Here is a 25,422-nt window from a genome sequence, read left to right as displayed (position 1 = left end):
AATATGATTAAGTGATCACCTCAGGTTCAGGGACTTCCAGATGCACAACACGTGGACATAACAGCCAATGAATAGTGAAGTTTGAGTAAATGTTATCCTATTTTCTGTGTGTCAGAGGATTAATTAATCTGTAAATGAGAATCTTTGTTTAAATTTTTTGTTTGAAGAATTATAGTACTGAATGTTATACAATAGAAAGTTTTTACTTGGGGGAATATAACTTTATGACAGAGTAGCATATTTTTCAATAGAGACTCCTTCTCTATATGGCCTGTATTTGTATTTTTTGATCTCTCTCTATTTTTCCAGAGTTAAGACAGAAAAACAGTTCTATTAAAATACCATGGCATAGTGTTCTATTACATAGAGAGATACACACTTTTACTTTACACATGGTACTCTGAGTAGCCGTCAATTATATGATACAGAGTTTTCTAAAGAAATAAAAGGAAAAAATATTGTTTCTGTTTCAGATAAAATAAATGAAGATTTGAAAATAATTTGGTAAATAGAGGTTACTTGTTTCCCAAGCTGCATCAGCCCTTCCTTTTTAATGTGAGACATTTCATCACCTCTGACCTTCTGAGAAAAATCCCTGTAACATTAAGGATACAAACACTGAACATGATTCAGAGAAAAGCAATTTCATCTCTCTCTTAATTGGGCTAAAGTTTCAAAAGAAGAAGTTTACCATCCTTTAAGAAATGTTGTCATAAATGTCACAAATGTTGTAATAAAGATAAGGATAGGAGTACAAACTCAACAAGAAACTGTCTAGAACTCAAGTTTCTCATTCAAATGTGGATCAGGTCTCACTTAAGCCAAAAAATGGGGAGGTCATTTCACAATCACAATAGTAATTAATGGTAATAATATTTTACTTCATTATTTCCCCTAGGTCACAGAACAAAAAAATAAAAGTTCCATAACATTTTGTTCTGCTGCATCTTGAATTAATTTTCAAAGTGTGAAATCAGTTAGTCTCAAATTTAGTTGTCAATGAACTATATTATGCTGAACAAACAAATTTAGAAAACTGTTACATTCCTCAATGAAAAGACTTATATAGCTAAAGCCAATGTTCATGAAAATAACTTTATAACTACTAGTATAAGCCAAGTAGTAAACTACTATCATAAGAGCAAGCAAAGTAAGCTGATTTATTTTAAAGAAGAATGGCCTGATATTTTTTTTGTTGGTTAGGCTTTGAAAGTATTTTTCTTCAATAAATGCATTTAAGACTCTAATGAATTGCATAGATTACTCAATTTATTTCAGAAAAGTGTATTTTAACATCAAGAAGTATTAATTTTCCAAGGCTCTCTCTAGCTCCAAGAAAATTGATTCAGGCAGAAATGATCACCTGAAGAACACTTTACCTCCTAGTCTTCCATCTTGCTATCTTAATGGATATCTAAAAGGCTTTCCTCCAAATAGTTCATGTTTAAAGCCTCCTTATGTTACCTCCAACTCCCTTCACCTCTGCTATCAACTGAATGCTCATTGGTTCTTCTCAGAGGACTCATGCTCTTTTGCTCATCATGGCATATCCTGAAGTTTTATTCATCGTAATTTCTCCTGCATGACCAAACTTCTATATACATACTTCCTAGTTCCTTATGTCTCCAGGTATCCTTCACAGGAACATTCTTGCTTTGTATGTCCTTTCTCTACTGAAGCTGATAAAATGGATACAGTTCTTCATCTGATCTATCTATATGCTCCAGACATTCTCCTTACTAATGATGCAATGCTCCTTGTGGCATGCAGTGCAGTCTTCTTGCCAGTATTCTATGTAGGCATGTAGGGGCTAACACACGTACTTGATGCCTCCCTACCAACCAAATGCCATTAGGTATTTCATATCTGGGTCTGCAAGCAATAACAGCTACCCCACTGCATATTTTGAGGGACATGGTCACTATGAAGTTATCATCATCTGAAATTTTTCACATTTCTAATTCCAGGTCACAGTGTAGCATTTCCTACACCTTCCTACAATCCCTTCATTTGTTTCATGTTCTTCTCTCACCCTTTCATTCTCTTTATTTATTCCTTGATGGAGCTCTTGATTTTCTCCTCCCCTCTACTTCTGTCACTCTTGTTTTGCATTTAGAGATCTGCACCCAGACTCCTGTGACCCTCTCAGAAACTGTGCCAAGTGTTCAAAAATTTCACCAAATTTTACTTCCTGATACCAAATTTACCATTATGAAAGTTTATTTTAGAAGCAGAAGCTGCAAGTTTTGGTGACATCTTATCTGTTTTATAACAAATAAAGCTCGCCTGAAGATCAAAGGGCAGAGCTAGCACTAGTTAACTATAGAGGTCTGGACCTCTATACAGACAGGAAATTATATGGCTGGGCACAGAAAGGACTATAAGTTTGGATGACACAGGAGCTTGGTCCCTTTTCTTTCTGAGGAGTTGGCTAGGTAAGAGGTGGCTGTAGCTGGCTCCTTTACTACTCTGATCTTTCTGCATTTACCCCTATATCTGACTCCAGGCTTTTATTATTAAGACCAATTAGGATACATGCAACAATTGACCCTCCTACATGGGGCACAAATTCATGAAAAGCCTGCTTGCTTGTGGCTTTGTAGCCACCAGCACAGGCCAGAGCTTCATGTGGGGCTCCTGACAGAGTCACTGCTCTGGCAGCTAGGTTTTTCTCTCTCTTTTTCCCCCTCAGCCCCTAATCGAATTTGGAATTTGTTGTTGTTGTTGTAGCTGCTCTGCAATAAATTTCACAGGTCCCAAACTCCAGAGAGGCCTGGGCTCCAAAGGCACCAGCTAGACACATCTTCCCTAAACTGGCTGGCTCTGCCTTCAGGCAGCTCCAGTCACAAGTGCTTTCTCAGCACAGTCCTCTGTGCATGTTTCAGATGGACAGCACCCTCTTCCCCATGGGCTGTGGGCTTCCTTTAGACCCCATCTCCTTAGTCTGCCACTCTCAACACATGGCCACATTCTAGCAGCTTCAGCTGTCCTCAGTCAGGGTGTTAACTGCCTGTGTTCTCTGATCAAGCATGCTAGATAGCCTTAAGCTCCCCCAACATAGTTGGCAGATTTGATGAGACAATTGTGAATTGTTAAAAGTGGGAATTAGAAAGAGAGAGAGAGAGAGAGAGAGAGAGAGAGAGCACTTTTTTCACACATTAGGAAATGGGAAACACTATTACAATGGAGGGAGTTAGCTCTCTGTATGATAATATGCTGAATGATTTGAAAAAATGGAACAATTAAGTGAAAGGATAACTAATTTTGATGGGATTTATGCAATGGCAATTATAAGCATCAGTTTTTTTCATTTTGTTTTATCATTAAAAAGGTTAATATAAGTGATAAGATACAAGTTTGAGAAAAAATAAAATAGATCATAGAGATATTCCAACCTAGACAAAGGAATTTAATAGAGAATCAATGTCAGTGTTGCATTATAAGGTTAGAGAAGAACAGCCTAAGGTTTTTACATAACCTACATTAGTTCATCCAGTCAACTCACAGAAACAACTGCCAACTGATAGACATCCCCAAGGCTACATAAGAATTTAATGGATTCCTTTGGGAATCTTAGATTTAAAGAGATTTCAGGGAATGATAGTCTTATATGGCATGCATTCGTCTTTTTAGTAGCAAATGTTAAACTGGTGGTCAACTTGTAATAGAATAATCCCGCAAGTAGAGAGGCTTGGTGACAGCAGTCTCAGAGCTTGCTCCTCAAGTACAATGGGGGACCTGATAGAAAGATGAGGTTAAGACCATTGAAAAATGAAGTAGGAATAAATAGAGGTATGGAGATCTCCCCAAACCAGCTTCTTGGAGAGGGAGATTGTGCTGATGTACAAAGGCAATCTCTATATTATGACCACACCCTGGCTTTATATCTCACAGCAGCTTAGAATACATGGGACAGAATTGTCAAAGTAGGAAAGAAAATTGAGTCATTTACTAAAGTTATACAGGGCCCAAAGGAAGCTTTCACAGATTTCTTACTAACACTGACTAAAGCAGTAAATAGAATAATAACAAATTCAGAATCTAGACAAATAAAATAATCTCTGCCTTTTGAAAATGCAAATGGGTAATTAGGATATGAAAGGCAAGAACAGCATCTATGCACAAAGGGATCTAAGATACAATAAATGTTGTATCACATGACCATAATGATGATTGGATAGGAGAGGTGACTTCCAGAAATCAAATTACCAGAAAAATCAAACTGCCAATCATTTCAATTGTGGCAAATAATGTCACCTAAAGAGGCTCTATAAACTGGGTATTCGTAGAAACAATGTTATTTCTAAGCATGATTTAAAAAGAATGCCCCTCCTTTCTGGATTATGCAGAAAGTGTGTCAAAAGCGAGCATTAGACTAATGAATGTAGATCAACAAGGGACAGTCAAGGTAAACCTTTGACATCAGGAAATGCCTTGAGGGGGCTCTTGCAGGCTCCCATGCCAAATTTGGTTTACAAATTTTCTATAATCATAGTAGAAATTGTTCCTAGGGTAATTAAAGAACCTAATACCTATTATAAGAAACCGTACTGCTCTGGATGATAGAAAAACTATAGGAGATAGGACAAAGAATTCAGAAGAAACCATAAAGCAAATATTTTAGCAAACATCAATAAATGAACAGACCAAATTTAAAAACAATAAATAACTTTGTCATTGAAAGTCTTGTGGACACAGATGTGAATGTAACAATAGTTTAACCAGAATCTAGGCATCAATATTGTCTTCCTTAGGAGGTAAATGTTCACCTTTTAGGGACTGGAATGTTATCTCAGGCAAAACATTGTGAAATATGGCTCAAATGTATAGGGACAAAAAGACAGAGAGGAAAATTAAAACCATGTTGCTAATATAGCAATGAATTTATGGGAACTTGATTTGCTACAGCAATGGAATACTTAGATTAATATTCCTTCAATCATAGAAACAAACCATAAAATAATGTGTTTTGGGGAAAAGTATTAGAAGGTATTATAAAGAACAGTCACCAGCCATTCAGATTGTACAAGAAGAGGGAACAACAGCTGCTGATCTTTCAAAGGCACAAACAGTTCTAACTTTAAAATGATTGATAGATAAACCTGTATGGGTGGAGCAATGTCCTTTAACAACAGAGAAAATTCAGGCCTTAGAACACTGGTACAGGAGTTGCTAAATGCTCAGCATATTGGAGAATCAACCAACCCTTGGAATTCCCCTTTATTTGTTATTAAAAAGAAATCTGAAAAATGGAGAATGGTAACAGATATAAGAGCTGTTAACATGGTGCTGGCATAACTGGATGCTGGCATGTAGAAGACTGAAGATAGGTCCCCATCCGTCACCGTGCACAAAACTTAAGTCCAAATGGATCACAGACATCAACATAAATCCAGCCATAATCAACCACCTAAAAGAGAAAGTAGGTGGTACCCTGGAAAAAATTGCCCCTCAAATGAAGAATGGATGAAGAAAATGTGGTACATTTACCAATGGAGTACTACTCCGTGGGAAAAAAAATGGAATTATGAAATTCACAGGCAACTGGATGGAACTAGAAGAAAACATCTTGAGTGAGGTAACCCATTCACAAAAAGACAAACATTGTATGTACTCACTCATATATGGATTTTAGACATAGAGCAAAGGAGTACCAGCCTACAATCCACACCACCAGAGAAGCTAGGAAACAAGGATGATTTTCTTAAGATATAAATGTCTCAAAATTTATTAATATATACATATATATTAATCCCATAAATATAAATATATATATATTAAACTTTTTGATATTAATGCTCATACAGAGTACTAATTAATCCTAGAAAAAGACTTCACCTAGATTCCTGTACGTGATTTCAGGTTTGAGACTCAGGTAATTAGCAATTAAGAAAGTTTTCTACTCTGGATATGCAAAAAAAAATATTGATTCTTTAACTTCTTTGAGATCTGCTTCATATGACCTTAACAGAAACCTTTGAAGTCTCTAAAAGGATGATGGGGTCCAAAAAAGATAATTCTACCATACTACAGTAATGCTACTAAACTGAGAAATATCACTTAAAGATTGGCTTTGGACTACAAACTGCTCAGCACAATTTTGAGGTGGCTAGCTGAGATGATCCAGTCAAACAGACTACTGTAGCCAGATGTGAGACAACTCCTGTTGTTTCCCGTTATGCAGAGATAGCCACTTATCCCAAGATTTGACAATTAACACACGTTTTTCTTTTCAGTATCCCTTAAAGATGCAGTTGCCTCCAGACACCAAGAAGTAAATTTAAGCACACGACACAGTTTTTGGTCATTCAATTGGTTATGGATATTTGTCGTTGTTTAGGGATATTGGTTACAAGTCGTTATTTGTAATGGACAGTAAAATTGCTAAACTCAGATTAGATTCAATATTCTTGTTTTGAATAGAAAAACGGGGATACAGATATGATAGGATAATAAGGTAAATTATTGTATCTACTCTAAAAAGAAAAAGAGGGAATATCATATATATATATGATAAGATGAAAATGTAGATTATTGGATCTATTTTTAAAAAGCAACTACTAGTTTTAAATATTTTATATTGGATTGGAATTTTGTATATTGTATACAAATTGCATATATTGATACAAAGTTGAGATTAATTTTGTTAAAACATACTGTACATAATTTTCTAACCTTGTTCAAGGTATTGTACTTGTACAACTCATTTAGCAATGTAATGCAAATTTCTAGTTCTTGAAAGTTATTATTACCAACTGTTTAGGATAATAAGAAATTGTAGTTTAGCAATTAGTTACCTATTACAATTAAATTATAGTCAAATTATGTATGTTTTCAAGTCATTTTTAAACACTTTGGGGATCTACAGAATATGCTACTTAATATGTTTTAATAACATAGGTCCTGTTCTAAATGACAATGAGATATGTCTGCTTCTGCCAGCACCAATCTACTTCAGAGAAGATGATGGGCATCGAAGAAACTCTACATGGAGTTTACTTTCTTCATGGCAAAAGTAAGCCACTGGGCAAGAAAGTGTTCTAGCCTTGACTGCTGACAGTATTCTGTCCAACTTGTACAAGCAGAACAAAAAAGAATGTTAGAAAGGACTGACAAACTTTGTCAATGTAAGGTGAGACAAACCTTCAGAATATTTTGCTTCACAGAAAGTCTGTCAGATATGCTAAGCATGTATGCCAAAAATGGATGCCCTAACATTGCAGAGTAATATTGGGTGACTGTCCAGGCAGCCAGCTGTTTCTGTTATTTCTTATATTTTTAGAAGTTGCTTGCTTGCATTTCCTGCTTACTCAGGTAATATTGCTTCATTCTTGGTTGTCTGGTGGAGTTGAAGACTTTATAGTGATAGTTTTCATTGTTAACAAATTCAGAAAATAAATTCACAAAGGAAATGTAAAGTTTGAGGTTGAGAGACATAAAAATATATTTTTGGTAATGCAAGTTAGAATAGAAATTGAATTAGTTTAACCCTTTTAGACTCACCAAAATAGGATAAATAATGGGGTATTTTCTCCAAATTTGTCAATAGTTAATGGACTAAGCATTGTGGATATATATATATATATATATATATATATATATATATATATATGACTGTATATATCATATGTAGTTATTGTACCATATAGAATGGTATATACTTTTTCTTACATTAGCTATAACCTATTTTATTTTAAACAAAAAAGAGTAATGTGGTGATATTTTGTTTGTATTATAACAAATAAAGCATGACTGGTGATCAGAGAGTGGAGCTAGCTACTGGTTAACCATAGAAATCTGGAGGTTTGTACAGATAGACAGACAGACAGACAGCAGGTGATACAGCTGGGCAGAGAGAGGAATATATGGTGGGAGGAGACAGGAGCTTGGTCCCTTTTCAGGGAGAGGAGTTGGCTAGGTAAGAAATGGCTGTGCCTTGCTCCTTTACTTCTCTAATCTTTCTGCATTTACCCCTATATCTGACGCTAGGCTTTTATTATTAAGACCAATTAGAATTTGTGTAACGGTAACAGAAACCCTGCTTTTGTTTTTAATTTAACTTTCTGAAACAGCTGTTGGTAATTCAGCCACTTTCATATCACACCAGAGGAATAAGTTCTTTTGCCAGTTCAACTACTACACTGCCTCAATATCACAGTCAATGCCTGCAATTATTAAATATGAGTTTCACAAATATCCATTTTTCCAGAGTTATGGAATGCTTTTTACACATATTCCTCCACCAAAAAAGAAAACCAGTGTCAAGAAACCCACAGGTTATAGATACTGGGTACCACTTTTTCTTTCTCTATTTAGAGCTAAAAGTTTGAATCAAAGTTCTTTGTAACCAAATCTTAATTTCAATTCATTGCTCAAATCACTGCTTCTAACTGATTGTTACCATCAGTGCAGTTTGCATCTAAGTCCTGCTCCAGCGGCACGATGTGATTCACCAGCAAGGAGGGACGCCAATAAGGTGTCCGATAAGATAAGTCCCATAAAATATATAGATGTATGGTAATTGAGACTGAGCTAACAAATGAGAATCCTAGTCATTGGCCAAGCAGCTTTGTAACTAATACAAGTCTCTCTGTGTATTCATTTGGGCCTAACTCGGGCGGGTGGCTGGCATAAAGCTCACACATGGCGGTGGGGCTCAGGCGGCTTTTGGCAAAAAGATTTATTGTAACATCTAAGTCTTGGCTTCCTTTCACTACTGTGCCAGTCCAAAATATATGGGACAGACTGAAGGTAGAAATTTGTGTAATATTCAGAGCAAGATGTAATCTGAACATGGAAATCAGTAAAGGGTCCAAGTTCCATGATTGGAGCCAAATTTCAATACCAAATTGGAGAGTTGAGAAGGCAATTCTTTAACAGAGTGCTCTCTGGTATTTCTTCCTCTCTTGAATTTACCTTTCATATTTCACTTTCTCTTTTTCTCATTTTTCTCATAAGAAGAGATGGGCATTGATAGACCACACACACACACACACACACACACACACACACATTTCTTTTCAAGATTCTCTAGAGAACAGAATCACTAGATGGAGAGATGAGAAGAGGAGCTAAGAAGTAGATTCATGTGATGTGGGCACAGGACAATAAAAAGTCTGATTGGAAGACTGACATTGCAAGCATTTGTCTGGACTCATGAACCCTTCCATATGCTCTGGTAGTGTCAGACAGATTTATGCATACTTTACTCCAGTCACTCACTCATTTTTTACGCATTTCTTATTACTTTAGTAACTTCTTTTTTTCCTTGGTCACCAAATAAAAGACAACAATAACGACAAGATTTGGATAGGTCTGACACATGGGGTCAGAGTTCCAATCCTGTCATCCAGTATAATGTGTACTGGGATGAACATTTAGTATTTGTTAATGTAAGTACAAATAGTGGAAGAAGAAAATAGTTTTCATCTATATAGAATATATAGAATAAACTTGGTTAATAACAGATAGCATGTTGTCAAATGTTTATTTATAAAATTGTTCATAACCCTGAGCTCCTGGGTGAAATTAAAATCTATAATGCCTGGAGTTGTGACAGCAACTCATGATCTCATTATATTTACATCTTGGACATATCAAAGCCACAGTACATACTTTCATGAGTTATAAGGCATTTTAAACTTGTTACTTTTTTTGGTTTTGCTTATTATGTATACTATAATGAGCTCTGGTCCTCTAGAGCTTAATAAGTGTAAAAGTAATAGTGATGTTTAAGTTGAATGGCACTGTGTCACTGAGAATAAGCATGAAACACTGCACTAAAGTGTTAGGATTTATAGTATCTAAATTTCCATGGTGACAATGAAGTAAATAATACTATAGTAATCAATAACTTGGGTGTAGAAATATACTAACCCTAAATATTGTTGGTATTCAGGAATCTGTACTTGCCTGCCCTTGGTGTTCTGACAGGATATGGCTCTTAACTGCAGCCACTAAGAGCACCACCTGTGTATATTCCCTGTGTTCCCTTTCAGAACAACCCTGCCCACCTCCTTTCTTCCTCTCTCTCCCTCGCTCTTTCCCTTTCTCTCTCTTTTCGTCTTTTTCTTCCACCATTCTTGTCCCCAGGGACCAGTCTCTGTCCCTGTCTCTGCCCCTTCTCTCCCCTCTTCCAACAAACTTCCTATGTGAGTCCTGTTGTATGTTGTACATTCTCTTTGCGGTGTTTTTTTTTTAATTAAAAGAATATATAATGTATTGATTTCTACAATGCACAAAATTGAGATGTTTGTATCTGGTGAGGGAATAATGTTGTTTTGCAGTTGAAACCATAGCTGCACCTTTAGCAATTGCTGTCCCAAGGCAATTGCAACTCTGCAGGTATGAGCAGTGTTTTGGCTGCCTGGGGCTTATCCAGGTGGTCATTTTGTTCCTCCAGGCATGGGCTTTATCATAGCCACCTAGGGAAACTTATGTAAATCTCTACCCTTCTATAGAACTCAGGATTCAAAGGTTGAGTGGAAATCCCTGTAGCTCAGAGAGAATGAATAGCAAATAGCTAACCTTCCCTCCTTGCTTGCCTCTCATCTCCCCCCCAAAAAAACATTCTTCTGCTCAGCCCCCACTAAAGAACCCTAGCTACGCATGGTTCTGCCCTGTCATTTCCTGTCCGCTAATTGTTGACTCAACCTCCTGACCCCATGTTAATTTTATCTGATGAAACAAATGTAACATGTCTTTGCATCATTAATAAATAAAAATAGCAGAAACAAATGTAACACACCTTTACTGTTTTTTGTTGTTGTTGTTGTTTTTTATTTTGTTTTTTGTGTTTTTGTTTTTGTTTTTGTTTTTGTTTTTGGAGACAGGTTTTCCCTGATGAAGCTTTGGAGCCTGTCCTGGAACTAGCGCTTGTAGACCAGGCTGGTCTCAAAAACACAAAGATCTGCCTGCCTCTGCCTCCTGAGTGCTGGGATTAAAGGCGAGCACCACCACCACCTGGCTAAGATGCAGGTTTACTCTTTTTCTTTTGTAACACAACTTTACACAGTTAAAATAGTATTCCATAACAGCACAGTTCATTCAACATGAGGTCATGTGATTAATGCCTTATGAAATGTGTAATGGTATCACTCTGAGTGCTATGTCATTAAAACTATGACAATGTTGAAGAAGCATTTGTGTTCATATGATGGAATGTACCTTACCAGACAGCCAGAGCATTTTAAAACCACAATAAATCTACTACATAACCAATGCAGCACACTAATGTTTTTAAGATCTATTCTCTCTAGTGATGAATAAAATAGGATGTGATATTTACCAAAGTTGCTCAGAGGCTTACAAAGTGAACAATGTGATGCCTTGTTAAAATTTGAAAATAAAACATAAGCTTTAACCTCTATCAGTATACAAGAAAAAAGCAGGTAGAGTTATAACACAGCTAACTATGAGTGTGAGACTCTGTCCCACACAAAACTTTTTATATATTAGCTCAAATCATTTTTATACCTAAATGCCAGCGAGGTCTTACTCAAATGTGTCAGAAACTTGCCATTTGCCAGTCTTCGGTGCTGATAAAAATGTAAGCCCTAAGACAAATGCTTGGTTTGCTGTTTGTATGAATGTCATGAAGGAAAACAACCACTCAGCCACCATGCCCATAATATTTCTTCTAATCAAACATTCAGAAACAAGACCGAAAAGTGACCAATATAGCTTTTCCAAATTCACAGCCAAATCTTCCTGTGAAAAGAATGCAATCTCTTAAGCCATGCTTCTCAAACTTCCCAATGCTGTGAGCTTTTAACACCTCATATTGTGGTGACCCCCAAACATAAAATCATTCTGTTCCTACTGCATAACTCTAATTTTGCCACTGTCATTAATTTTAATGTAAATATCTCATATGTAAGATATCTGATATGTGACCCTTATGGGGTTGTGACACACAAGCTTTGAAACACTGATATATATATATATATATATATATATATATATATATATATATATCCATTAAAACCAAGGTCAATCCCTGCAGACAGGTTTATTTTCTAGAAGCCAGAACAAATTCTTTAACAACATCTCTATGTGCCAAAACACCAAGGTGAGATCATACACTAAAGCAAGAAAATCATAGGAATTACATCCTATACTACATCCCTGGGTACTGCCACATGAATGGGCCTAACTGTGCACTGAAAACCTTCACATCCTTTTAGTAAACACTGGAAAGATAATTTACTAAATTCCAATAGTCCCTTTAAGGATTACAAAAATGGTTTCTGTTAACCTGATGTCTTTCATGAATAAAGACATGATGAAATCATTTAATTTAAAGAATCTCAGGCTATTCTGTCAAAACAAATATTCATATTCTTCCTTTATATTCCCATACCTGTTTCTTCCCTTTTCTCTTCAGCTCTCATTTTTCAAAGTATAGAAATGTGCAGAGTCAATTTGTTCACATAAATGCTCTTCTAGTGTTTCCTAAAATGAAATAACACTTCCCCCCTTCTTTTTTTTTTTACTTCTGACCACGCTATCAAGTAAGATAGTTGTTTTCTTTTATATATAAACATTTATACATAAACATTTTAGGTTCTGGATATATTGAAAGCATTCTTCTTAGTCCGTGTTGTGTACTCTAGATGTTTTCATTTGTGTCAACTAGGAATGCACTCTTCTGTTCTGATGTGAAAGTTATTTGAATTTATTGTCTGTTCCTCCTTACATTATCCTGAATGTAACTCCTGAAGTTATGTCAAATAATTTTTATCTATGATTTATACATTTGATATTTTAGCTTATAAAGGAATGTTTTCTTTATATTTTAACTCACATTAAATTTCTAACATTACTGTTACAATATGGTTTTGGCACTATTTATTTATCCCAATAATTCAAATTATTGCTGCTTTGTGGGTCAGTAAATATTCAGAATTACCAATTATGTTGGAATTTTAAATTTGCATAAGAGTTGGCAAATATAATTTTTTAGTCCAAAGACTTCTTACTTCTCCTACTGATCTCTAAAACTGTAATTATCTATTCTTGATTTGTAATAGACTAGTCATCTTCAAAAATATAAATACATAATATTTGTGTGTATCTTCTCATTGGTATATTTTAAATATAATATTATGACTATTATAGAGTTGACATCCTTATGTGAATATAAAAATTTTAAAAGGAATATAATAGTAGAATTAAAAAAGCAAAAAAGTGTCAAACAACTTATCAAAAGTCACAATGAAGTAGGCTTTTGCTTATAATTTTAAACTTTTTTCATTGCCAAATATGAAGTTTCTGAATCCAGTTGATGTACTTATGATATGACATGAATATTTCCCCACGCAGTTAGCTATGCAGACATGGGTGTTTTGCTGTGAGATCTAGGCTCTATTTTGCCATGGATTTTTGTCATTTTACTAAGAAAAAAATCTGTAGTCAATTAATAGGCTGAATAATGTTGTTCCTCAGGCTAGATAATTTTTGTAAATGGCACAGAATTTATGCAATATACCTTAATATAGAATTGTAGAATTTTATTAGGTAAATTTGAACAATTGAGTAAGTTTGGAATTCCACATGAAAAAATCCAATTCACATTCTTTAGTTCTATTATTTATTTATTTACTTACTAACTTTACATCCCAGCAAAAGGTTCCCCTCCTTCCTACCCTCCCAGTCATTCCTACACCCTCCTCTGATCCCACCCTCTAATCCGCTCCCTTCACATCTGTCCAGGAAAGGGAAAGTCTCCTATGATTTTTTTTTTGCATTAATCTTATATCCAGCTACTTCAATGAAGGTGTTCATCAGCTATAGGAATTCCCTGGTAGAGTTTTTTGGGATTACTGATATATACAATCATATCATCTGCAAATAATGATACTTTGACTTTTTTCCAATTCATATAATCTTGATTAATTTGCTTGTCTTATTGCTGTGTCTAGAATTTTAAGTACTATACTGAATAGATATGGAGAAGGTGGACATCTTTGTCTTGTTCCTGATTTTATTGGAATTGTTTTGAGTTTCTTTTCATTTAATTTGATGTTAAAAACCAGCTTGCTATAGCTTGCATCTATCATGTTTAGGTATGTCCCTTGTATCTCTGATCTTTCCAAGAATTTTATCATGAAGGGATGTCGGATTGTCTCAAAGGCTTTTTCAGCAAATAATGAGATCATGTGTTTTTTTTTTTTCAATCAGTTTTTTTATATGGTGAATTACATTGACATATTTCATATGTTGAACTATACTTGCATCTCTGAGGTGAACCCTGTTTGATCATGGTAGATGATCTTTTTGATGTGTTCATGGATTTGGTTTGTCAGTATTTCATCAAGTATTTTTGCATCAATGTTCATGAGTAAAATTAGTATGTAATTCTCTTTCTTTGTTCGGTATTTTTGTGGTTATTGATGGTTTTACTGGGTATAGTAGTCCGGTATGTCATCTGTGGCCTCTTAGACTCTGTAAGACATCATTTCTGGCCATTCTAGATTTCAAGTTCTCTGCTGAGAAGTCAGATGTGATTATAATAGGTCTGAATTTATATGTTACTTGCCACTTTTAATATTCTATTTTTCCTGTATGTTTGGTGTTTTGATTATTATGTGGGAAGGGGATTTTCTTTTCTGATCCCATCCATTTGATATTGTGAGAGAAAAGGTTATATTCTTAGCTTTAATTGTTATGCCTAAGAGATCCACGAAAAAAAAAATGCCTCTGATCTGCAAGCCCCTTGTCCAAGGACAGATAGTTCATAAAATACTGGAGGGTATTGTTTATCAGAGATAACAAGCCATGTATTATCACTCCATAAACAAGTTTGTTGATGCCACACCAAAGCCAGTAGAATCTGTGTGACAAGTTCCACAGACTGAGGCGATAACTTCAAAAGAAGGAGGTCTCCTGGCAACAGTTGTGGAACTCTAAGCCGGAGAAAAATATCAGGCTATGATTCTCATGGCAATTTCTGTTTGTTCTTTATCCCTGTTTTTCACATTAACAAAATGTTTCTAAAAGCCTATGCTGACATTTTAAACAAAATAAATAAATAAGAAACCATCCCCTGAGATGGGGTCACTAGCCATGACCTCATCTCAGGAAAAACCAGAGCTTTCCAAATCATTCATGTCATTCATGTAAGTACAATTAGTAAAAACTTTCCCAACAATAAAATTTTATATGGCTATGCATGTGTCATCCAAAGTGGGCTTAAGTGTCTGGTAAGGAAAGCTTTTAATGAGAAAGAGTTAAAATAGCTCAATACTTCAGAAACTCACAAGAACTAGATAATAGATGTTAAACAATAACTGACCATAAAAATATATTAATTTGATTTAAGAAACATGTGGTTAGCCTTGGATGATCCTATGTTAGTCAAGGATGGTCTTATGTTTTGACAAATCAAGGACAAATTTACGTTTTGATTAACACTGGATGATTCTATGTTTTGGATTTCTGTGTCACTGTGCCAAGTAACAATAATGTCATATGTTTGGGTTTGTTTAACAAAAACATCCCCTGAGAAAATATCTCCATAAAAAACCTTGTTTGAGTACTGCAAAATACACTCAGATTCAAACTTCCTCTGTGTTTGTTTCTGTTTGTCACCGCCGAATCCTTACCCACCTATTCTTCTAGGACCCTCATCCCAGGGACTCCCATACCTGGCTGGGGTAGTCTATGGCAGTTTGACCCATCTGCAGTGGATACGCTTGATCACATATGGGTAGGATGTTCAGTGGCAGGCAATATGTCAGGATGTATGCTTGCTTCTGGTTGCACATGATGGGAAACACTTGAACTGCAAAAAACCATGAATGTGGCCCATTTTCTGGATCCCCAGAGATGCACCTGGCCAGAGCTGACCCACCTTGCCACTATTTAATTAAAACTTGCTTCAAATTTGATTTTAAATCTTGATAGTGGTCTTATTCTCCAGCAGTGGGATTAATGGTGTTCTATAAGTTTCTTGTACTTTTATTAGTATGTCCTTTTTTAGGTTGGGAAATTTTTCTTCTATTATTTTGTGAAATATATTCTCTGGGTTTTTGAGCTGGAATTTTTCCCCTAATTCTATTTCTATTTTTCTTAGGTTTGGTCTTTTCATAGTATCCCAGATTTCCTGGATGTTTTGTGTTAGGAATATTGTATTTAACATTTTATTTGACAGATGATTGTATCTTGAGTGCCTAAGATTCTGTAACATGACTATTAAATACCCAGAGACAGATATTTGGGTTCAAGTTTCAAGCTAACGATCAGAAAAACAAAGCTTCTAGCTACTAGATCTACCTTTACCCCAAGCTGAAAGGGCTGTCCTGTCCTCCCAAATCCTCAGAATACAATGCTGACTTCACTGCTCTCCACCAAGCCTCAGACTGTAATCCTATGCCTTCCCGGTCTGGAAATTAAGTCTCACCTGAGACCCTCTGCTTGTAGGTTTGTTTAAATACCTCTTGAATCCTGGTATTAAAGGTGTGAGCTTTGATACTCTCTTGCGTATCAAAAGATTCACAGAGATCCACCTGCCTCTACCTCACAAGTGTTGGGATTAAAGGCATGTTATCCCAAGTGCTGTGATCACCATTGTGTGAATTGTTTATCTTTTAGACAGGATCAATTTCATGTAGCTCTGTGTGGCCTTGAAGTAACAGAGATCTCTCTGTCTCTGTCACCCAAGTCCTGGGATTAAATGTGTGTATCACCACTGCCTGACTCTATGGCTGTAGTTAGCTCCACATTTTGATCTCCAGTGGCTTTATTAGCTCATAAATAATATATTACCACAATATTCTCTCTTTCATCTCTTGTATCATATTAGTGATGTTTGCATCTGTAATTCCTGTTCACTTACCCAGATTTTCCATTTCCACGATTTCCTCCATTTGTGCTTTATTTATTGCTTCTATTTCAATTTTCGGGTCTTAAACTGTTTCTTTGAACCATCTGTTTTTCTTGGTTTTCTTGCTATTCATTTAGGGATTTATTGATTTCCTCCAATATTCTGTTTGTCTTTCCCTCAACTTTTTTAAGGGATTTTTTTTTCATTTCCAGTTTAAGGACCTCTATCATCTTCATAAAGTTATTTTTAAGTGCTTCAGCTTTGTTGGATTATTCAAGTCTTGTTGTCATTGAATAGCTTGGTTCTGGTGGTGCCACATTGCCCTTTCTATTATTGTTTCTGTTCTTATATTTGCATTTAGGCATCTGGAATGGGGATGATTATAGGTCTAGTTGTTGATCTTGTATTTATCTTTGTTGGATGGGTGTTATGTTTCTTGGTTTCTATTTCCTCTCTGGTTTTCTGCCTAAGTGGTAATGGGTTCTGGTGACTAGTAAGTGTTTGGATCTAGTAGGGTATCTCCACTGGGGTTTGGGGGTCTTGAGGGCCTTCCATAAGCAAATGTTTCTTCTGAAGTTGGATCCCAGGAGAGGGTGTGCACTCTGGGGTTGTTGGGCAGGCTTAAAGGGACTTAGTGGGAAGTGAATAGTGTCTTACCTAGGGTCCCTATGACCAGCCTGGCCTCCAGAAAAACTGCTGGGATTGTGGGCCTTGTGTGAAGCCCAGGGGAGGGTTCCAGTCTGGAGTTGTTGGGCAGGTTTTAAGGAGTATTTGTGGGTGGTAGGATGTATCATACCTGCTGTTCCAGCCTAGATTCCAGGAAAGCTGCAGGGTCTGGGATCCCTATATTCAGCCTGTGCTCAGGTAAAGCAGAAGTCTACTTCAGATGTTGTAGTCTAGGATATGGAGGCCAGAGGATGGGGTACAGTCTGAGGTTGTTTGGCAGGCTTAAAGGGGTTTAGTGGGTGGTGGGTAGTATCTTACTTGGGGTCCCTAGGACAAGCCGGCCTTCAATAAGCTGGTGGAACTTTGGATAATCAGCTTTCTTTTATTCTGTGGAGCTTGAGCTAATAATCTTGCTATAAATGAGTAACGCTAAAAATGTGGAATTGATATAAAAGAAAATGTGTTTTTACTTGTCATGAGGATGATCAAGTCTCATACATATATATGAGGTAATCCAAGCTCATAAAGTCAAATATTATGTTATCTCTGAGATGTGGATTATATCTTTGTGTGTGTGTGTGTGTGTGTGTGTGTGTGTGTGTGTGTATGTTGGTGTCCACAAATTCTGAAACCCCAAATTACCAAGAGATCTGATCCACTGAAAAAGCAAAGAACTGGTAAAAGAAAATGCCAAGGAGAAAACTATTATTTAAACTTAAAATATGGAGACTTAGGGATATGGTTTAGTCAGTAAAGTGTTTGCCATACAAACACAAGAACTTCATTTGGATCCTCCAGATCCATCCCACATAAAATCCAAGGGAAAGAGCATGTGTTTCTAAATGCAGCTCCAGATAGGTAGAGACAGGAAGAATCCTGGAACTTTCTGCCCAGCCTTCCTGTACATTTGTTAAGAGACACTGTCTTAAAGACCCAGAGGGAAACAATTTCTGAAGATACACAGCATAGAGCTCTGGCCTCCTATATATACAAAAATATGTGCACCCACATCACACAATATACATACAGAGATACACATATACACAATGAAATTAGCACATTTGGTGAAGATATGATTCTAAGTTTGAGTTTTCTGGCCCAGCAGGTCATGCAGCCCTTGAGCCCCAAGTGAATACACGAGACATATATTAATTATTAATCTATTGTCTGATAACTATGGCTTCTTATTGAATAGCCCTGTCTTAATTATTAACCCATAACTACTAATCTATGTAATTCTACATGGTCTAATACTACAGGAGAACACCTGATTTGCATCCTCTCTTAGCAGGCTCACATGATGACTCCTCCTCTGCCTACAAATCCCAGAATCCTCCTTATCTCCTAGAACGGCCTATATTGCTGTGCTATTGGCCAAGAGTGTTTTATTCATCACCCAATAAGATGAACACACAAAAACAGAACATCCCATCATCTCTTTTATTTTGTCTAAACAAACAGAAGGGTTTTAACATAGTAAAATTATATATAACAAAGCAGTTATTAAGGAAGAACTATAATGGCAATATTTAGTCCACTAACATTTAGCAAGATTTAAAAAAAATATTCTATCATCTATCCTATCTTTGTGAGTGTAAAGACTTTTTTATTTTTATTGTTTTTATTTAAATTAGAAACAAGCTTGTTTTACACGTCAATCCCAGTTCCCTCTCCCTCCCCTCCTCCCCTGCCCCCAACAACTGTCTATCCCATCCCCTTTCTTCATCCCTCACTCCAGGGAGGGTGAGGCCTTCCATGATGGATCTTCAAGGTCTGTCATATTATTTGGAGCAGGAACTAGACACTCCCCTTGTGGCTTTCAGAGTTTCCATAGAGAAGTCAGGAGTAATTCTGATAGGTTTGCCTTTATATGTTTCTTGGCCTTTTTCCTTTGCTGCTCCAAATATTCTTTTTTTATTCTGTATGTTTGGGATTTTGATTGTTATGTGGCAAGGAAATTTTTTCTGTGGTCCACTCTACTTGGTGTTCTATAAGCTTCTTGTATTTTCATTGGAGTGTCTTTCTTTAGGTTGGGAAAGTTTTCTTCTATGATTTTGTTGAATATGTTTTCTGAACTTTTGAGGTAGATTTCTTCACCTTCTTCTATACCTATTATTCTTAGGTTTGGTCTTTTCACAGTGTCCCATATGTCTTGGATATTTTGTGTTAGAAAATTTAATATTTACTTTGGTCAATAAATCTATTTCTCTTAGATGCCTGAGATTCTCTCTTCCATCTCTTGTTGGTTATGCTTGCACCTGTAGTTCCTGATCATTTACACAGATTTTCTATTTCCTGGATTCCCTTAGTTTGTGCTTTCTTTATTGTCTCTATTTCAGTTTTCAGGTCTTGAACTGTTTCATTTGTTTGATGGTTTTTTCTTGGATTTACTTAAGAGATTTTTTGATTTCTTGTATTTTGGGGATTGTTTATTCTTCCATTTCTTTAAGGGATTTTCTCACATCCTCTTTGAGGGCCTCTATCATTTTCATGATGTTGTTTCAAGGTCATTCATTCTCTTCTGCTTCATCTGCATTTGGATGTTCAGGTATTGCTGGTGTAGAGTCCCTTGACTCTGGTGGTATCATTGTTTTTTCTGTTGTTGAATGTGTTTTTACATTGTCTTCTTCCATCCCTTCTTCCAGTGGGTTCAGGTAGAGTTTCTATCTCTTCTGGTGCATGTGGGTCCAAGGTTCCCTTCTGGTGGGTGCCAGCAGGTCCATACTCTAATGGCTCTCCCCTTCCCATGGGTGGAGGTAGGAGTAGTATTGGGATATTGCAAACCATGGAGGGGCTCTTCTGCCTGGATTGGTTCCTCAGTGTGCAGTCCCCAAGCCTCAGGAGGCTCTGAGCAAGGCACCAGAAGATAGGCTGGAGACAGGCCCAAGCTTACCTCTTCTCATGTGTGGAGATGGGACTAAGACACTAGCAGTCTCAGGATGGACTCAACCACCAGGTTGGGTTCCCTAGTGCACCACATCTAAAGTCTTACATGTAACTTATGTATTGTCATAGCTATGAAAAACCATAAACATAACTATCTGTCTTCAATTCCATCAAAGACCAAATAAGGATAAGATATAAACTCTAGAATTGACAGAGACATCTTGTTACCTGGTCAATCACACAAAGTTCTTCTGTAATGTTGGGGCATCCATCTTCTGCCTACAGGCCTACTGTGTATGACAGAATTCTCAGTGAAGCAGGAAATTTTAAAATGTCCACCTGTATTTGCAGTTTGTCAGTCACTTTTCTCTGTGTCTTGCAGATGTCTGGCAAGCTCTTCCATGAAGGAGGAACCCTGAAGGACTGTCCCATCTTTGACAAATTTGAAAGTCACTTCCCTGTAGGTCCTGCATTTCCACCTTATGTAGCATACAGTCAAACAGTCCAGGCAAGAGTGGTTTCTAGCCCAAATGGCTATTTCTGCCATGTTGAAGGCAAGCTCCTTAATGATTTTCTTTGATGCCCGTCTTCCTTTCTGAAGTAATTGGTATTGACAGGAGAAGTTGTGTCTCACTGTGTTGAAAAAAAAAAAAAAACGCTAAAACCATTTTAAATGCCATATTCTGAAGATCTTTGAAAGGTTTGAAGAATATCTATCCATCTCAAGTATATCTCTGTATATCTAGAAAACCTAACTAGCCTAATTATAAGTTTTGACTATTATAGGTGACTACCTATAATCTGTACTTAATTATGCATTACATTTTTAAATGAGCTACATAATACATTACCTAAACAAGAATAGAAATATACATATAACAAAATTGATCTTAAACTTGTATCAGTAAACCAAAATCCATACCAATACAAAATATTCATTTCTATATCATATTTCCCTTTTTTCCTTTAAAAAAGAGACTGGATTGTGATCCTTAATCATTTATAACCAACCACATTTAAATAAAAACATTTATAAACAATTTTGGGGATTTGGGGTATTGTTCTCTAGAAACTACTTCCTTCTGTTTGGGGATGCTGTCTTGTGGATCATGAGGAAAGAGAAACCTGTACAAATTCTGGCTGTAGTAGTCTGTGAGGCTGCATAGTTCCAGCTGTCTTGGATGTTGGATCTTCTGTGCAAACAAGAACAAAACCTTTTTTTCAAAGTAACCTGTCCTTAGACTTAAATTTTGAAGTCAAAGTATTTTCAACATATATAAGGTAGATTAAGCCAGCAACATTTATAGTCAAGTGTATTTTAGTAGCTGTAGCTCTTTCCTTAGCAATCAAAAAATTTAAAGACAAGACTATAACATACAGTAGCTACACTCTCTGTGTATTTTCCATCTTTATGTGGCTTTTGTGTTACTCTATTTCTTTTCCTTTTTTTTTTTCATTTTCTGAGAAAGGGTTTTTCTATATATTTTTGCCTGGTCTGGAATTCACTCTATACAACAGGCTGGTCTTGAAATCGCTAAAATCTGCTTGGATCTGCCTCCATCAGCAAATCCTCCTGGTGTGCACAGCCAGAACCAGCTACTCTATTCCTTTTTTAAGCACTTATCCTTTTTTCTTTTCTCTAACAAGCCTACATATATTTTTAAACCCACTGTAAATATTTATCTTTTTCTAACCTCCAGTCTTAATCTGCTAAACAGCATTGCTAGGATTAAAGAGGATGTTTTATCTGTTGGCTTTCAAACATGGCAGGTGTAAGCTTACCAACAGCACTGGGAACTATGCTCACTGCCTCAGCTCTTAAACTGTTATGAGTAAAAGCTAATCAACCATGCAGGATGCTGGTCATTGCTGCTGCCACCTTCTCGTACACACCATTTTATTTGGTAGTAGGCCTCTTAAAAGAGTAATGCTGCTTTTATATTTTCCTTTATGCTAAGGCAGGAAACCTCCCTTAAAGCAGCCTCAAGAATCTCTGCTTGTCTCTAGCAAAACAAAGTCCGCCCAAGAAAATGCTCCTACCAAGAAGCCATGCTTGTTTCTGTTCTTTTGATTTTAGAATCCATTCTTTTTTCTCTCTCTCTCTGTTTTCTTTTTTTAATTTTTAATTTTTTTTTTAGTTCAAATTAGGAACAAGCTTGCTTCACATATCAATCCCTACTCCCTCCGATACCCCCCAACCCTCCCCAACCCCCCACCTGTCCCCTTATGCCATACACCCTCCACTCCCCTGCAGGGTAGGGCCCTCGATGGGGGTCCCCAAAGTCCACCACATCATCCTGGACCAGGCTTAGGCCCTCCCCCATGTGTCCAGGCCAAGAGTGCATCCCTTCACATGGGTTGGGCTCTCAAAGTCCCTTGTTACACCAGGGAAAAATACTAATCCACTACCAGGGGCTCCATAGAATGCAGAGGCCTCCTCATTGACATCCATATTCAGGGGTCTGATTCAGTCCTGTGCTGGCCTCCCAGTCAGCAGTCTGGGGTCCATGTGCTCCCCCTTGTTGAGGCCAGCTGATTCTGTGGGTTTTACCACCCTGGTACTGACTCCTTTGATCTTCATTTCTCTCTCTCTGCAACTAGGTTCCAAAGTTCAGTTCAGTGTATATCTGTGGATGTTTGCCTCTGCTTCCATCAATCACTGGATGAGGGTGGTAGGATGGCATAAAAAGTAGTCATCGGTCTCATTATAGGGGAAGTGAATTTAGGTTATCATCTCCACCATTGCCTAGATTGTTAATTTGTGTCATCCTTGTAGATCACAGGAATTTCCCTAGTTCCAGATCTCTCCTCAGACCTAAAATGGTTCCCTGTGATATGGTATCTCTCATCCTGCTCTCCTCTATTCTTCCCCCAATTCACAATTTTTCATCCTCCATTTCCTCCTCTTGCCTCCCCTTCTCCTCCTGTCATTCTGGCAGCTCCCTGTTGCCTACTCATGCTCCCAATTAGCTCATGAGATCCTGCCTCTACCTATTCTCTAGGGTCCATGCATTTTTCTTTTAGAGTCCTTCTTGTTTCCTAGTTTCTTTGGTGAAGAGGATTGTAGGCTGATAATCCTTTGCTCTAAGTCTGAAATTCATATATGAGTGAGTACATACCATGTTTGTCTTTTTGTGACTGGGTTACCTCACTCAGGATGGTTTCTTCTAGTTCCATCCATTTGCCTGCGAGTTTCAAATTTCCGTTGCTTTTTTCTGCTGAGTAGTACTCCATTGTATAAATATACCACATTTTCTCTAACCATTCTTCAGTTAAGGGGCATCTAGGTTGTTTCCAAGTTCTGGCTATTACAAACAATGCTGCTATGAACATGGTTGAACATATGTCCTTGTTGTATGAATGTGCATTATTTGGGTATATGCCCAAGAGAGGAATTGCTGGATCTTGAGGTAGACGGATTCCCATTTTTTCTGAGCAACGACCATACTGATTTCCAAAGCGGTATTACAAGTTCACACTCCCACTAGCAATGGAGGAGTGTTCCCCTTTCTCCACATCCTCTCCAGCATAGATTGTCATTGGTGTTTTTGATATTAGCCATTCTGGCTGGTGTAAGATGGTATCTCAGAGTTGTTTTGAGTTGCATTTCTCTGATGGCCAAAGATTTTGATCACTTTCTTAAGTGTCTTTCAGCCATTTCAGATTCCTCTGTTGAGAATTCTCTATTTAGTTCTGCACCCCCACTTTTTAATTTCATTGTTTGGTGTTTTGGTGGCTAGTTCCTTGAGTTCATTTTATATTTTGAAGATCAGCCATCTGTCATCTGTCAGATGTGAGGTTGGTGAAGATCTTTTCCCATTTTGTGGGCTGTCATTTTGTCATACTGACTGTGTCCTTTGCCTTACAGAAGCTTCTCAGTTTCAGGAGGTCCTATTTAAAATTGCAGATCACAATGTCTCTACTACTGGTGTAATGTTCAGGAAGTAGTCTCCTGTGCCAATTTGTTCAAGGGTATCTCCCACTTTCTGTTCTAGAAGATTCAGTGTGGCTGGATTCATGTTGAGATCTTTTATCCATTTGCACTTAAGTTTTGTGCATGGTGACAGATGTGGATCTATCTGTAATCTTCTGCATATCCCAATCCAGTTGTGCCAGCACAATTTGTTGAGGATGTTACCTTTTTTCCATTGTATTGATTTAGCATCTTTGTCAAAACCAGGTGTTTGTAGGTATGCAGGTTAATATCAGGGTTTTCAGTTTAATTCCAATGGTCTATCTGTCTATTTTTGTGCCAATACCAAACTGTTTTCAGAACTATAGCCCTATAATAGAGCTTGAAGTCAGGGATCTTGATGCCTCCAGAAGATCCTTTATTGTACAGAGTTGTTTTGGCTATCCTGGGTTTTTGTTTTCCATATAAAGTTGAGTGTTGTTCTTTCAAGGTCTGTGAAGAATTGTGTTGGGATTTTGATGGGGATTGCATTGAATCTGTAGATTGCTTTTGGCAGGATTGCCATTTTTACTATGTTGATTCTACCTATCCAAGAGCATGGGGAATCTTTCCATTTTCTGGTATCTTCTTTAATTTCTTTCTTTAAAACTCAAAGTTCTTAGTGTACAGGTATTTCACTTTTTTGGTTAGTGTTACCACAAGATATTTTATGTTGCTTGTCGATATTGTGAAGTGTGATTCCCCCTTCTATGTATAATAGGATGGAGTGTCTGTCTTAGGCTACGTGATTGGCATCCACATCCAGGACCCTATGTTTATGATAATGTCATTTATATGAGAGTGAGGGGTAGAGCCTCTGTCTTAGGCTATGTGAGGTGCCTCTGCCCCCAGCACTCCAGGGACCTTTCATAAGTGGAGCAGCTTGAGAGCACTTGGAGTGGGGCTCTGAGTCTCAGCCTCATGCTGATCCCGTCATGGAGGAGCACTACAGCCAGTGAGATAGATTGGTGTCTGGCCTGTGGCATCATGATAATCCTGTCATTGACGTCTCCAAGGCCAAGGCAACCAAGAGGTTCCATGTTCAAGGCCTGAAAAATCTAGCCCTTTAGGAGGACTGTCTGGGCTTTCATTG

Source organism: Cricetulus griseus, assembly GCF_003668045.3.
Source record: "Cricetulus griseus strain 17A/GY chromosome 1 unlocalized genomic scaffold, alternate assembly CriGri-PICRH-1.0 chr1_1, whole genome shotgun sequence".
Taxonomy (NCBI): Eukaryota; Metazoa; Chordata; class Mammalia; order Rodentia; family Cricetidae; genus Cricetulus; species Cricetulus griseus.
This window is presented reverse-complemented; position numbering follows the sequence as displayed.